Source organism: Prionailurus viverrinus, chromosome B1 (assembly GCF_022837055.1).
Source record: "Prionailurus viverrinus isolate Anna chromosome B1, UM_Priviv_1.0, whole genome shotgun sequence".
Taxonomy (NCBI): domain Eukaryota; kingdom Metazoa; phylum Chordata; class Mammalia; order Carnivora; family Felidae; genus Prionailurus; species Prionailurus viverrinus.
In genome coordinates this window covers 160,511,210-160,527,007 of record NC_062564.1, presented here as the reverse complement: position 1 = coordinate 160,527,007, position 15,798 = coordinate 160,511,210, and the positions used below count along the sequence as shown (strand labels likewise).

The following is a 15,798-nucleotide window of genomic DNA, read 5'->3' as shown; positions in this document are numbered from 1 at the left end:
GCCAGTCAAGATATAGTGTAATATTGGTGTCAGGAACAGAACCTAATGACCCATATCACCTACATATAACACCCAGTGCCCAACACAAGTGCCCTCCTCTCCATACTCATCACCCACCCAGCCTATCCCCCACCCACCTCCCTCCATCAATTTTGTTTGTTCTCTACCATAGAGTCTCTTATGGTTTGTTTCCCTCTCTTTTTTCCTCTTTCCCATATGTTCATCTGTTTTGTTTCCCAAACTGTACATATGAGTGAAAACAGGGTATTTGTCTCTCTCTCTGACTGACTTACTTCACTTAGCATGATGCATTCTAGCTCCATCCACATCATTGCAAATGGCAAGATTTCATTCTTTTTGATAACTGAGTAATATTCCATTACACGCATATATGTGCATATTAATATTATTAATATTATTAATAATTAATGTTAACATTAATATATATCACATTTTTAATCCATTCATTAAGTGATGGACATTTGGGCTCTTTCCATAATTTATTTTGATAATGCTGTTATAAACATGTGCATGTACCCGTTTGAATCTGTATTTTTGAATCCTTTAGGTAAATACCTAGTAGTGCAATTGCTGAGTCATAAGGTAGTTCTATTTTTAGTTTTTTGAGGAACCTCCACACTGTTCTCCAGGGTGGCTGCATCAGTTTCTTAGCAACTCTCCAGGATATAACACAGTACTGTTCTGTTAACTGTAGTCACCATGATGAATATTAGATCCCACAACTTGTTCATCTTATAACTAGAAATTTGTACTCTTTGACCAACATGTTCCCATTTCCTCCACATCAGAACCACAGAAATGAGCATTCTATTCTGTTTCTATGAGTTAGGCTTTTTTTAGATTCCACATGTCGGTGAGATCATACAGTATTTGTCCATTCTCTGTCTGACTTATTTCACTTAACATAAAGCCCTCAAGGGAATCCAGGGAGTTTTATTCCAGAGCCCATTCTCTCAGCCAATAAACAATTTAGGAAATAAAGTTAATTTGGTTTTCCTTGTTATAAAATTAATGCATATTGTAAAAAGCAGAAAGAAAAAAAATCACTGAAAATTCTATCTACCAAACACAACCACAATTAACATTTAGTGTCTCACCCCTAGCCACAATTTTAAGCTACTTTGTTGTTTTTGTTTTTCTAAAAAATTTTTTTAATGTTTATTTATTCTTGAGAGATAGAGACAGAGCATGAGCAGGGGAGAGGTGGAGACAGATGGAGACACAGAATCTGAAGCAGGCTCCAGTCTCTGAGCTGTCAGCACAGAGCCCAGTGTGGGGCTCGAACCCACGGACCATGAGATCATGACCTAAGGTGAAGTGGGACACCTAACTGACTGAGCTATCCAGGCACCCCTGTTTTTGTTTTTTCTAAAGTTTACTTATCTATTTTGAGAGAGAGAGAGAGAGAGCACAAGTGGGAAAGGAACAGAAAGGAGGAAAGACAGAATCCAAAGCAGACTTCTCCCCATCAGCACAGAGCCCAATGCGGGGTTCAAACCCACGAACTGTGAGACCATGACCTGAGCTAAGATTAAGAGTTGGACAATTAACCAACTGAGCCACCCGGCATCCCTAAGCTTCTTTGTTTTAAATATAGTTGTGATCATACTATAAGAACTATTTTGTGTTGTTTCTTTTATTTAACATCATAACATAGGCATTTCCAATACCCCCAAACTCTTCATAATTGTTTTTGTTAATGGGCCCTTTATTATTGTTATAATTTGTAGTGCCTCCTGATGAGAGAGCAAAAGGCAAGCTGAGGACAAAACATGAACTGACACCTGCAACCTCGTCCCCCTTAAGGTGGGATATATATATAACATTCCCCAGGCACTAGTAACTGCTTAAGAACAAATGAAGGGGAAAAACAAATGGTCAATTAATAAAGATCACAGTCATGTAGGGCATGAAACTCCACTATAGTTTGAAACTGTCTTAATGATTTACAAGAAAAACACTAATAGACCTTCAGGAACTCTAGACTCAATTTCCTGTAGCACCTTCACCTCCATAGGATAGAAACCCCTATATTATCAGTCACTGCCCACAATCACAATACAGCTCTTTCTGTCCATAGGTCCTGTCCCTGTGCTGTAATAAAACCATCATTCCTTTTTTTTTTTTTTGATGTTTATTTATTTTTGAGAGATAGAGAGACGGAGAGAGAGTGTGTGCACGTGCGTGCACAAATGGGAGAGGGGCAGAGAGAGAGAGAGACACAGAATTCGAAGCAGGCTCCAGGCTCTGAGCTGTCAGCACAGAGCCTGACGCGGGGCTCGAACTCACAGACCGTGAGATCATGACCTGAGCTGAAGTTGGACGTTTGACTGAGCCACCTAGGTGCCCCAAACTACCATTCTGCACCTAAAACATCTCAAGAATTCTTTGGTAGGCTCGACAATCCCACATCACCTCTATGGGTCAGGTACTGGTGTGAGGAATTTCTATGTATTTAGTCTTTGCAACAACTCCATAGGATAGAGACTATTAGGAGTCCTATTTTAGATGAGGAAACTGAGGCACAGCTGGTAAGTGACAAAGCTAGGATTTGAACCTAGGAAGTCTGGCTCCAGAGTCTGCCATTATATAACGTTAGAAAGCAAGGATTTAAATAGATTTAAATTGTTTACATTTTGATACGTTAACTACCTGGAATTTAAATAAAAACTTAAAAAAATAAATCGTTTACATTTTGAATCAGCTATGAAGAATCATATGAAGAAGCACTAAAACAATCTTTTAATAACCATTACACTTATAAAAAGCCTTTTGCAAATAATAATAATTAACATGTTGTCTGTCAAGGAGGCAAACCTTGCATATACAGCAAAACCTTGGGTTGTAACTTGTTCTGCAAGTGTTCCATAAGACAAGCAGACATTTCTAATAAAGTTTAACTTGATAAATGAGCAATGTCTTGCAATATGACAAGCAGTACATGATGCCGAATATCACATGAGGCAATGGTTCTTGAAATTCATTTTGATATATAAATGCTTCGGTTTACAAGCATGTTTCCAGAACAAATTATGTTCGTAAACCATGGTTTTACTGTAATGAGATAAATCTCCAAAAAGAAAAGTATAGATAGTCACCATTTATCATGTGCTGCATACATTTATATTCATTATCTCTAATCTTTACTGAGACTCTGTTAGTGAATATTATTCTCTGCTAACATGAGGAAAGGAAATGCAGAGAGGGAAATTTGCACACGATCACAAAGCTAAGAAGTGCTGAAGTTAGATCACACTCAGATTATTTCACTTGAAACCCTAAATTCTTATATTCATGCTAAACTCTACAGCTGCATTGACTAATACTGTAGGCATCAGCCATGTGGCTATAGAAGATTTAAAATGTGGTAGAGTGGAGGCATCTGGGTGGCTCAGTTGGTTAAACATCCTACTTTGGCTCAGGTCATCATCTCACAGTTGGTTCGTGAGTTTGAGCCCTTCTTCCAACTCTGCTGACAGCTCAGAGCCTGGAGACTGCTTCGGATTCCTTGTCTCCCTCTCTCTCTGCCCCTCCCTTGCTTGCACTCTGTTCCTCACTCTCTCAAAAAAAATAAATATTTTTTAAAAATTGTGGTGGGGTGAATTGAGGTGTGCTGTAAGTATAAAATATACTCTGAATTTCAAAAACTTACTACAAAAGAAGGAACATAAAATATTTCCATAATTTTTATACGTGTTACATGTTGAAGTTACAACATTGTGGATATATTGAGTTAAATGAACTACATGATCACAATTTCACTTGTATCTCGTCAGCTTTTTAAGTGTAGTTATTAGACATTTTAATTACACATGGGGCCCACTTTATATTTCTATTGGACAACACTGCTATAGACCAGAATTTCTTCAACTTTAAGGTGCAGATGAGTCACTCAGTAAAAGTGCGGATTCTGATGCAGGAAGCTCAAGGTAGGACCTGCGATTCTGCATTTCTCACAAGCTCTCAATGAAGCCAATGTTGCTGGTCCAGGTGGAGCACATTTGGGAGCAATGGTCTAGATGAGCGAAAGGGTCGGGGGGGGGGGGGGGGGGTGGAGATCAGTATTAGAATCCTTGGCAACTCCTGTGTTTATGAGGTCATGAGTAAAAATTACAAAAGGCTCTGAAGTGGAGGAGGGAAGAAGTGGCCTGAAAAGGTCCTTAGAGAACTGGAATAGCATGTCGTTGGGGAAGCCATGATGGAAGCATGTCCAGGTAAAACCATCAACAACAGCACACGCTAAAGACTAAACAGGGCCGGACTGGTTTCTCAATGAAGAGGCTACTGACGAATGTAGTGGGTACAGTTTCTGTGAGTAATGGATACTCAAGGCAGATTTCATAATATTGGGGGATAGTGAGTGAATAGAAGTGGAGCTCTTTTTTCCTACAAAGGGAGCTAAGGAAGCCGGCAGGGGCAAGTGAGGGAGTGGGGTGAGGTGGGGGAGGGGTTATGGAGATACTTGTTTGGTTTGGTTTTGCAGGAGTGAGACCTGAGTTGATGATTTATGCAGAAAGGGTGGGGCATGAGGGAGAAGTCAGCCCAGAGACTACTGGTGGCTTCGCTCCTAAATATACGAATGTGTTTACTGAATGTCAGCTGTGTGTCAGCTTCCGGAATAAATGACACAGCCTCAAGGTTCACAGATCCCACAGTCTTGGCTACTAAGGGACCTGTATGCATCTCCTGTGAAACTTTGGGAAGGCAGTAAACCAAGCATGGATTAGTGATGAGCAATCTTTTCTACAAGAGGTATGATGTCTATGTATATAAGGTCCTCAATTTTTTTGAAATTATATTTAAACATTTTTTATTCCTCAATCACTGAAGGGTTCCATTTTTCTGCAGAAGTTCCACAGTGTCACTAGTAGCAACCATTTCAGTATGAGAGGACAACACCAGTCTTTAAAGAAATGTTGAGTGAAATGACACCATGTGGGGCTGGTGAAGGGATCAAGACACAGACACAGGGAAGAGATTTGGCATCAGGATTCACTCACAGATCAGGAACAACCAGAAATGCTAGCCCCTTGGAAAATTCTACATCTGGTGGCAACTGGAGTGGGGTGCTGCCCTTTTAGTGGCAGTGCGTGGGGGGATGTGGAGAAAAGTGGCAGCACGCAGGGCTGGAGTGAGGGGGAGCTGGGGAGCTGGTACCAGAGAGAAATGTCATCCTCTCCTATCTCCTCTCAGCCTGAAAACAGTTAAAAAAGAATACAAGTTTGGGCCCCACCCAGCCCATCTTCTGAATAAGCTCTTCAGTCCCTTAAATTGCTGTAGAGATTCCCAGAAGAGTTGAAGGTCAACCTTCCTTCAACTTGGTCCAGAGACCAGCCCACCTGGGGGTTTGTGTGACTATTGTCCCATTGTGTCTAATTGATATGCAAATATTCTAAAGCACAGCAATCAAAGAACCAGCCCCAGGGGAATAAACAAGCTTTAGACACAAAGACAATACCACTCCCCTTCCAGCTTTAAGAGTGCCTTCGGATCACAGAATCAGCCCACTGAAGATTCTGGGGCTTCTCTAGCAACTTGTCTTCTCTGGGCTTGACTGCCTCCTAGCTCTGACTTCTTCCTCCTACCTTTTTCCTCTCCCTTCCCAGGGGGGCAGTCTGAGCCATCTGAAAGCAGCCTGGCCCAAATAAAGGAAGAAGCATTCCAGTTCTTTCCTTCAGGGATGAGTGGTTTACCAGGCAGAGATGTGCATTAAGAAGTGGCTCTTTGTAACACGTCTCTAGAGAAGGGCCTCCTAATGGTCCAGTACATCAGTACATCGAAGCCCAACAACTTGCCCCCTGTAATAGTTTTCTGACACCTAAATAATGAAGGCCCATGCACCTCAACAAGGTGATTTTAAAAACCTTTCTGTTTTCTTCAAACTTCCTTCCTGCAGCCATGACTAATAAGCTTCCTCCCCTCAGCCTCCTCCCCAACCTTCTAAGCTCAGCTTGGTCTCCCAAAACCCGCTCCAGCTTGCCAGCCTGGAGAAGCCCTGCCAAGCCTTGGCCCTTCCACGAAGCATGTCTGAAATTTCACATTCTCTGAAAGGCACACCTAGCTCTCATGAATGACTTCTTTCTCTTCACTCCTAGGGTTAGATGTGCGAAACCTCTTCACTTACACTCGTTCATTCAGGAAATGTTTATGAGGGCTTCTTGTGTGCCTGGAGGTTTTGTACAGCACACTAACAATTCCAAGACAAATGAAGTGGGCAGTCCCATTCCCCAAGGAGGAGACCAACCTTGGAAAACCAACGCAGACTTGGGGGTCCTGGTAAGGCTTTCCATAAGAGGAATGGGGAAGGGCATCCTAGGCAGGTGAGTAGGCCGACAAAGGCCTAGAGAAGGGTCCTGGCCTTGTTAAAAAACACCAGCGGGTCAGCCGAACTGGAGGGCAAGGTCAGGCAGAGCAAGGGAAGGGTGGGATGAGGCTGAGTGGGGAGCAGGAACCAAAGCCAGAAGGATCTTTTGAGCTGTGCTAAGGAATTTGGTCTTGATCCCTCAGAGATGATGGGCCATTGAAGAAATAACACTGGGGGCACCTGGCCAGCTCAGGAGGTGGAGCGCGCAACTCTTGGTTTCAGGGTGATGGGTTCAAGCCCCATGTTGGGCATGGAGATTACTTTTAAAAATTTTTAAAAAAGGAAAGAACTCTGGTGTGGTAAATGCATTGGTTAGGGTGAGGGGGCCCAAGAGTGAAGGAGCCTCACACAGGGTCTGGCTCACAAAGAAACTGGACAAGGATGTCTTTCATGAAAAGGCAGGTGAAGTTTCCCAGGTGAGTGATGACTGAGGCCTAAGCTAAACAAATTGTCTTCAGAGAATTTATTTCTTCATTTGTGTGTGTTTGGTCTCTCTCTTCCATTGGAATGGAAGCTGTGAGGTAACATTTTTGTCTTGTTTACTGCTGACTATAAGCCCAGGACTTCTAGTAGTGCCTAGACCCTAAGAGGCACTCAGTAAATAAGTGAATGAAGGAATGGAAGCTGCTGGCACATGGTGTGACAGATGACTGATGGGGGGCAGGGACGAAGGGGGTAGAATTGGCTGTAATCCCTGCCCTAATGCCGTGACCCCAGAAATGAGGCACCCTTGAAGTTGGTGACTGTATTGGTTTCCTATTGCTGCTGTAACGAATGACCACAAATTTAGTGGCTTAAAAAAGCACAAATTTGTTTTCTTACACTTTTTTTTTTTTGGTTCAGCATCTCTGCAATATGGTGCTTCTTTTTTTTTTTTTATGTTTATTTTTGAGAGAGAGAGAGTGGGAGGAAGAGAGAGAGGACCTCGAGTGGGGGAGGGGCTGAGAGAGAGACAGACAGACAGACAGAAGATCTGAAGCGAGCCCCGATGCCAGACTTGAACTCACCAACCATGAGATCATGACCTGAGCCAAAGTCGGATGCTTAACTGACTGAGCCATTATGGTGCCCCTTCTTACAGTTCCTGAAGTCAGAAGTCTGAAATCAGTTTTCCTGAGCTAAAGGCAAGCTGTAGGCAGAGTGGCTCTTTTTGGTGCTGTATGGCAGAATCCATTTTCTTGCCCTTTCTAATTTCTCGAGGCTGCCTTCATCCTTAACTCCTGACTCCTTCCTTGAATCACTCCAACCTCTTGCTTCCACCCTCAGGTCTCCTACTTGCTCTTTTCTACTCAAATCCCCTCTGGCTCCCTGTCATAAGGGCACTTGTGATTACAGTTAGTGCCTGCCTGAATAATCTAGGATAATCTCTGTTGAATCACATCTGTAAAATCTTTTTTGCCATGCAAGGTAACATTCACAGGTTCTGGACATTAGGATTTGGGTATCTTTGGGCACCAGCACTCAGCCGACCATAGTGACCAGCACATGAGGTAGTTGCTGAGCGCTTGCATGAGACTGCTTAGAGGTTGGGAGGACTGAAGCACTTCACCTGAGAGGCAGGGAAACACAGTGGTTAGGAGCATAATCTGGGGCTAAACTGCCCAAATTCAAAGCTCTGCTATTCACTAGCTGTGTGACCTTGGGTAAGTTACTTAACTTCTCTGTGCTTTAGTTCCCTCATCTGTAAAATGGAGATAGTAACTACCCCATAAGGCTTCTGGGATAAGTTAATGCCAAAAAAAAAAAAAAAAAAAAAAAAAAAAGCATGTGGTAGACTAGTGCCAGTCACACGGTAAGTGTTAACTATTTGAGATAGCCCACAGGGAAAACGTGGAGCTGCCCTGATCCCACTACTCAATTCAAGGTTTCTTAGCAGCTCAACCCTGAAGAAGCAAACTACACTGGGAATCTGAACTCTCTCCCATGCAGGGGAGACCAAATGCCTTGGGAGTGGTAAAGCATGACTCCACATTGTTACTCAAAACTCTCCCATTGATTCTCTGTCTTCAGTGTCAGCAACTCTCAGTTTTAGAGCATCTTTCTGCAAGTTTCCTAAAAGCAAAGGGGTAAGGAGCTCCCATTTTCTTATATCCCCTTCCACTTGTTCAGTATGAGTTCCAATCCTGGCAAATTATTGTTCTGGGCCTTAATTTCCTCACGTGTAAAATAATAATAAAAGTCAACATTAAAATAGCACTTACCAGGGGCCCCTGGGTGGCTCAGTCAGTTAAGTGTCTGACTTTGGCTCAGGTCATGATCTCACGGTTTGTGAGTGCAAGTCTCACATCTGGCTCTGTGCTGACAGCTCGGAGCCTGGAGCCTGCTTAGGATTCTGTGTCTCCCTCTCTCTGCCCCTCCCCCGCTCACTCTCCGTCTCTCTCTCCTTCAAAACTAATTAAACATTAAAAAAATTTTTTTAAATAAAATAAAATAAGATAGCACTTACTGTATGCCAGTATGCTGACCTAAGCACTTCATTTGGATTCATGTAATCTTCACAGCAAACCTACATTAAAGGAACTGTTGTTATCTCCATTTTAAAGATAAGGGAAATTGAGGGCCAGAGTCCTCTGAAGTAACAGTCTTGCTAGGAAGTTGGCATTGGTACCTCTGCTGTGGAACACTTGGTGTAGCTGGGGGTGAGGGGAGAGCATTGTAAAGAATCATTCCTCAGCCATCCCTACTTCTTTAGGGATTTTGGTCGCTAAATCCTAGGCCCTTCCTGGATAGGGTGAGCCTGGGTCATGTGCTCACATGTGCCCAAATTCATCAGGAACTGAGGACAAACCATACCTGGCTCCTTTCAACACCTCTGATAGAGGCTGAGCCACATCTCCAACCAAAGCTCAAACAATGGGTGACTTGCCCCTTTGTTGTGTGACAAATTACCCCAAATCATACCAACTTAAGACAGCAAACATTATCTCACAGTTTCTGTGGGTCAAGAATCCAGATACATCTTTGCTGGGTCCTTCGTTTCGGCTCAGGGTCTCTCACAAGGAAGCAATTATGTTGTCAGCCAGGACAGATCCTCAGTCGTCTCAAGGCTCAACTAGGGGAGGATCTACTTCCAAGCTCACTTGTGTGGCCGTTGTCAGAGCTCAGGTCTTTGTTGGCTGTTAGCCAGTGTTCAGTTCCCTGATACATAGGCTTTTCCATTGGTCTATTTATACCATGGCAGCCCTTCCCCCAGAGTGAAGGCTGAGAGAGAGGAATGCCAATATGCCTTCTCAATGCAATATTTAGGAGGAAAGCAGAGAAGAGCAGGAAGAAGGAGTTAAGTTAGGAGGTAAGGGCAACCCAAAGGGCTGGTGAAATGGCTTGATCTTCAGTGTTTTTATTTTGTTTTTCCATATGTTTGGCAGATAGATTCCATATGGAAAACATACATATAACTTAAAACTAAAGGAAAAATAACATAAAATTCAGGAATCCACCATGTAGCAAGAAATGAACAAATTCTCGATATAAAAAACATGCACCCATAATTTTAAAATGGATAAAACTGAAGAAGTCTAACAGTTGCCATGAAATACAAGATCATTGGAACAGATGGAAATCGCCAATGATACTATACAGCAGGTAGAGAAAGCAAAGTTAACCCCTGGAAAAAATGAGTCAGTTTGAAACCTATAAGATTGTGGCATACATTTTAATGGATAAAAGTTGTACCATCCTGTTTCTGTGTTGGAGCTCCCAATTAAAGATACTCTAGGGAGTTATCTTTGTGTATGTAATTACTTTCCACATACCCCGAGACCTGCACTAGTGAATCTCAAATGCTTTTGACTTGGACAAAGAGTAAAAAATACACTTTTATACCACAACTAATGTGTACACATTCACACACACGTATCTGAAGTACAAGTTTTATGAAAACAACACTTATCCTTATTATATTTTATTAATAACATGTATTCCACTCTGATTTTTATATTCTATGTTATTTTAAAATTCTGGTCAAGATTCATGACACAGATTTCATAGCCATTGATAGGTTGTGACATGCAGATTGAAAAATACTGCTTTGTAAGATTTTCACCCAATTTCACCCTCAATTACAGAGAATAGGATAAAGCCACAAAGCCTATATTTATATCATTTGACTTCCCCATAGGGAAAAGGAAGGGACTCATGTATGAAATAAACATTTTCTTTTAGTAATTTTAATAATTTATAAAGTTGAATCAAGTACTTTCCTTTCTTCTTTCTTCCTTCCTCCCTCCTTCTCTCTCTCTCTTTCCTCCTTCCTTTTCTTCCTTTTCTTTCTTTCTTTCTTTCTTTCTTTCTTTCTTTCTTTCTTTCCAGTCAAGTACTTTTTTCTTTCTTTCTTCTTTCCTTTGCCCAGTAAAGGCAGGCAAAGCTTTATTGAAGCTATTGCTCAAGCTGAAGAGACACAGTACCAACAGAGAGTAGACCTACCTCTCAACCAAGTACTTTACAATCTTTTTCTAGGGCCACCTGGGTGGCTCAGTCAGCTGTCTGACTTCAGCTCAGGTCATGATCTCATGGTTTGTAAGTTGAAGCGTGGCATCAGACTCCCTGCTGTCATTGCAGAGCCCGCTTCAGATCCACAGTCTGCCCCTCCCCTGCTCTCTCTCTCTCTCAAAAATAAACAAAAAACAAAATAAAAATTTTCTGTATCTGTGCTTATTTTCCCATCTTCATTTTTATTTTGTATATTCATGTTTTCTTCTTTTTTATTATTTTTATTAATGCTTATTTATTTTGAGAGAGAGAGTGAGTGAATGTGTGTGCAAGTAGAGAAGGGGCAGAGAGAGAGGGAGAGAAAGAATCCCAAGCAGGCTCCCCACTGTCAGTGCAGAGCCTGACATGGGACTCAATCTCACTATGAGATCAAGACCTGAACCAAAATCAAGAGTTAGATGCTTAACTGGCTAAGCCACCCAGGTGCCCCTCTTCTTTTTTATTTCTTGGGTAAGTTAGTAGTTTACTGCATTTCAAAGAGTTGGTTCTTGGATTTATTTTTCAATTCTACAATTTTTTAAATCTCTAATTTGTTGATTTTTGGATTTGATCTTTGCTTTCCTTTTTTAAAAAATTTTTTTTAAATGTTTATTTATTTTTGAAAGAGAGAGAGAGAGAGAGAGCACTCAAGGGGGAGGGGCAGAAAGAGAGGGAGACACAAAATATGAAGCAGGCTCCAGTCTCCGAGCTGTCAGCACAGAGCTGGATGTGAGACTCGCACTCCCAAACCGTGAGATCATGACCTGAGCTGAAGTCGGATGCTTAACCGACTGAGCCACCCAGGCACCCAATCTTTGCTTTCCTTATGTTTATTCTGGTTTTAAAAATGTTTTTATACTCAGTGCTTAATTTGTTTAATTTTTCTTATTGTATTAGTTGCCTATTACTAATTATTGTTAATAAATTACCCTAAAATTTGGTGATGTAAAACAACATACTTAAAAAAAATCAAATTAGGGGCGCCTGGGTGGCTCAGTCAGTTAAGCGGCCGACTTTGGCTCAGGTCATGATCTCACGGTCCGTGAGTTCGAGCCCCGTGTCGGGCCCTGTGCTGAGAGCTCAGAGCCTGGAGCCTGTTTCAGATTCTGTGTCTCCCTCTCTCTGACCCTCCCCTGTTCATGCTCTGTCTCTCCCTGTCTCAAAAATAAATAAAACGTTAAAAAAAATTTTTTTTTAAAAATCAAATTATAGTTGACACACACTGGTACATTCATCTCAGGTGTACAACATAGTGATATGACACTCTGTATGTCATGCTGTGTTCACCACAAGTGTAGCTTCCATCTGTGACCATACAACACTTACAATTTCATTGACTGTATGCATTGTTGCTGTACCTTTCATCCCTGTGACTTATTCATTCCATAATTGTAAGCCTATACCTACTACTCCCCTCATTCCTTTTTGCCCATCCTCCCATACCCTCTTTCCCTCTGACAATCATGTTTCTTCTCTGTATGTATGGGTCTGTTTCTGCTTTTTGTTTGTTCATGTGTTTTGTTTTTTAGACTCCACATATAAATGAAATCATATAGTATTTGCCTTTCTCTGACTCATTTCACTTAGCATGATACCCTCTAGGTCCACCTATGTTGTCACAAATGGCAAGATTTCATTGTTTTTTATGGCTGAGTAATATCCATTGTTTTTATATATACCACATATTCTTTCTTTTAAAGTAGGCTGCATGCCTAATGTGGGGCTTGAACTCACAGCCCCAGGATTGAGAATCTCATGTTCTACCAATTGAGCCAGCCAGGCATCCCTACATACTGCATATTCTTTGTCCATTCATCCTTCAGTGAACACTAAAGTTGTTTCTGTGTCTTGGCTATTGTATATAATGCTACAGTGAACATAGGGGTGCATATACCTTTTCAAGTTAGTATTTTAGTTTCCTTGGGATAAATACCCAGAAGTGGAATTGCTGGTCCTATATTTAATTTTTTGAAGAAACTCCATACTGTTTTCCATAATGGTTGCACCAACTTAAATTCCCACCAACAGTGGGGCACCTGGGTGGCTCATTAGGTTAATTGTCCAACTTCGGCTCAGGTCATATTCTCATGGTTCATGGGTTCGAGCCCTGCGTCAGGCTCTGTGCTGAAAGCTTGGACCCTGAAGCCTGCTTCAGATTCTGTGTCTCCCTCTCTTTGCCCCTCCCCCACTCACACTCTGCCTCTCTCTCTCTCTCTCTCTCTCTCCCCCTCAAAAATAAACATTAAAAAAATTTAAATTCCCACCAACAGTGTACAAGAGTTCTCTTTTCTCCATACCCTCTCCAACACTTGTTATTTGTCTTTTTGATAATAGCCATTCTGACAGGTGTAAGGTGATATGTCATTGTGGTTTTGATTTGCATTTCCCTGAAGATTAGTGATGTTGAGCGTCTTCCCGTGTGTCTGTAAAACAGCATACATGTATTATCTTATAGTTTCTGTGGGTCAAAAATCCCAGCTTTACTGGGCCCTCTGCTTTAGGATCTATGGTGAGGCTGCATTTAAGGTATTGGCCAATAACACAGTCATCCCTAGATTCAACTGGGATAGAACGACTTCCAAGCTCACTCAGTGGCTCAGTTCCCCTTTGGCTATTGGTCTGAGGTTGGTTGTTAATTCCTTGACAGCTGGCCTTCACCAACAGAGCAGGCATGAGAGAACAGCCGGGGATAAAAAGGACCAGTAAGATGACAGTAGCAGTATTTTGTAATGAAGGAATATGTCACCCAGGATATGTCACCCCAAAATAGGTCTCTTTGTTATAAAAATAATTTTGAGGGGCACCTGGGTGGCTCAGTGAGTTAAGCGTCCAATTCTTGATTTTGGCTCAGGTCATGATCTCACAGTTTGTGAGATCAAGGCCCACATCAGGCTCTGCACTGACAGTGTAGATCCTGCTTGGGATTCTCTCTCTCCCTCTCTCTCTGCCCCTCCACCACTTGCATGTATGCACTCTCTTTTTCAGAATGAATAAATAAACTTAAAAAAAACAAAAATAAGAATTATTTTGAGCTGAATACAATTGAGAAGCAGATACAAGAAAATCTCCCTGCCCTCCCCCATTTGCCCAAAAGTAGGACATAAATATTAAAAGGTATCCCTCCTCCCTTTCTACCAGAGAGGACAAAAGTTAATTACCAGAGACAATTTTAGACCCATAGCATCCTGGAGGTGACACTAGAGGAATCAACATAACAAATTTTACTAAATAGCCTTTTCTTTTTTTTTTTTTAAGATTTTATTTTTAAGTAACATCTACATCCAAGTGGGGCTTGAATTCACAACCCCAAGATCGAGTCACATGCTCTTTGGACTGAGCCAGCCAGGCACTCCCTAACTGGCTTTTATTTGCCATTAGTTTCCCATATATTTACTTTCCCACAGTTTGCCACCCTTGGAAGTATAAAATTACTTTCCTTTGCCCTGTCATTTCTCTACAGATTTATTGTTCTTTGTTGAAGATATATATAAGTCAGAGTTCTAAGCCACCTCTTTGAGTTACTCTTTCCAAGTCTCTCCCATGTATATATGAGATATGCATGTTAATAATGTCATTTTGTTTTTCTCTTTTAATATGTCTTTTGTTACAAAGGCCCTAGCTGAGGACTTAGAAGGATAAAAGGCAAAGGATTTTCTTCCTTCCCTACAGTAATCTACTTACAGAAGTTTCAATCCATCACTACTGCTGAATTTTATTTATTAGAAGGAAATCATTAGGTCTGGTCCATGCTCCAGGGGAAGAGAATTCACAAGGGTGTGAATACAGGTATTAGGGATCGCTAGAGCTATGTCAATATTGCCTACCACACTTACATACAGTCAGTCTTCAGGTGCTTTTGAAGTCATTCTCAGACATGTGTAGAATGGCAAAAAAATGAGTTGGTTGTTGTTCTTGTTCCCATCTGAGGTTGAATAAGGTGACACTCTGCCTTCTTATTCCACATTTTTGTGTGGCTGTTTATCTATTTACTTGTGATTTCACTGTTTATACCCTTACATTAAGTGCTGAGGTGCTGCCTAATGTTCCTAAGTGCAAGAATGTTGTGATGTACCTTAAGGAAAAATTACATGTGTTAGATTAGCTTTATTTAGACATGAGTTATAGTGCTGTTGGGCATGACTTCAATGTTAATCTATTAACAATATATAATAAACAAGCTGTTTTTAAGCAAAACACCCATAAACAAAGTTATGCATTGATTATTTGACAAAAATATTGTGACCAGAGGGCCACAGGAAGCTAACTCTATATTTTCCATAGGAGCTGTGGTTCAGTATTTGTTAGATTAGTGTTTGAGGTCAGTTTATAGAAGTTACAAATGCTAATACTAATACTACTACTATTAAATAAGTTACATTAAATAAATATACATTATTATTAAATAACATGAATCAATCTATATTAGTCTTTGTATTTAAAACTGTGACTTTTCTTTCAAGGTGGGCTTTATATATGCATCTCAGAATTCTGATATGTAGAGCATGTCTATTGTTAAGCTATTATCTGTCAAATCCAAATCCAGAAAGAATTGCTTTTCCAAGTACTTTGAGTCTTACATGCTAGTGGTTTTGAATCCTCCATGCTGGACTTTGTGAGGTGGGGATGGAACTCTACAAGCTGTATTCCTTCTGTGTCAGCTGGCTGCTTTTAGGTTCTACCAGTAGGAGATACTAGAGGGGGGGTTTGAAGGCAGGAGAAGGAAACTCAAACTTCAGCCATCAATGCCTTTTTACTATGGTGGTAGCAACAGCAGCTGGTTTTAGCCTCCAGATTCTTTTCCCATGCTCCCTGAACCAGCCCCACTGTACCCCCTCAAAGGCCTGAGTCTCAGCTCGGTGGGACCTCTGTCAGAGCATGGCAGCTCTTACCTGCAGGCATTACCTTGAAGTTACCTCAGTGTCCCTTTCCTTCTTTTTGTCCTTTAA

At 41.3% G+C, this 15,798-nt stretch overlaps 1 protein-coding gene across 1 annotated transcript in view; it reads left to right on the top strand.

Moving 5' to 3' along the window:
* The first annotated feature begins 4,157 nt into the window (after positions 1–4,157).
* Positions 4,158–15,798, top strand: part of REST (RE1 silencing transcription factor) — an 84,161-nt gene continuing 72,520 nt past the window's right edge. Inside the window, exon 1 of the mRNA XM_047856687.1 lies at positions 4,158–4,235. The gene's annotated coding sequence lies outside the window, so the exon portion shown is untranslated. The remainder of the gene's footprint in view (positions 4,236–15,798) is intronic.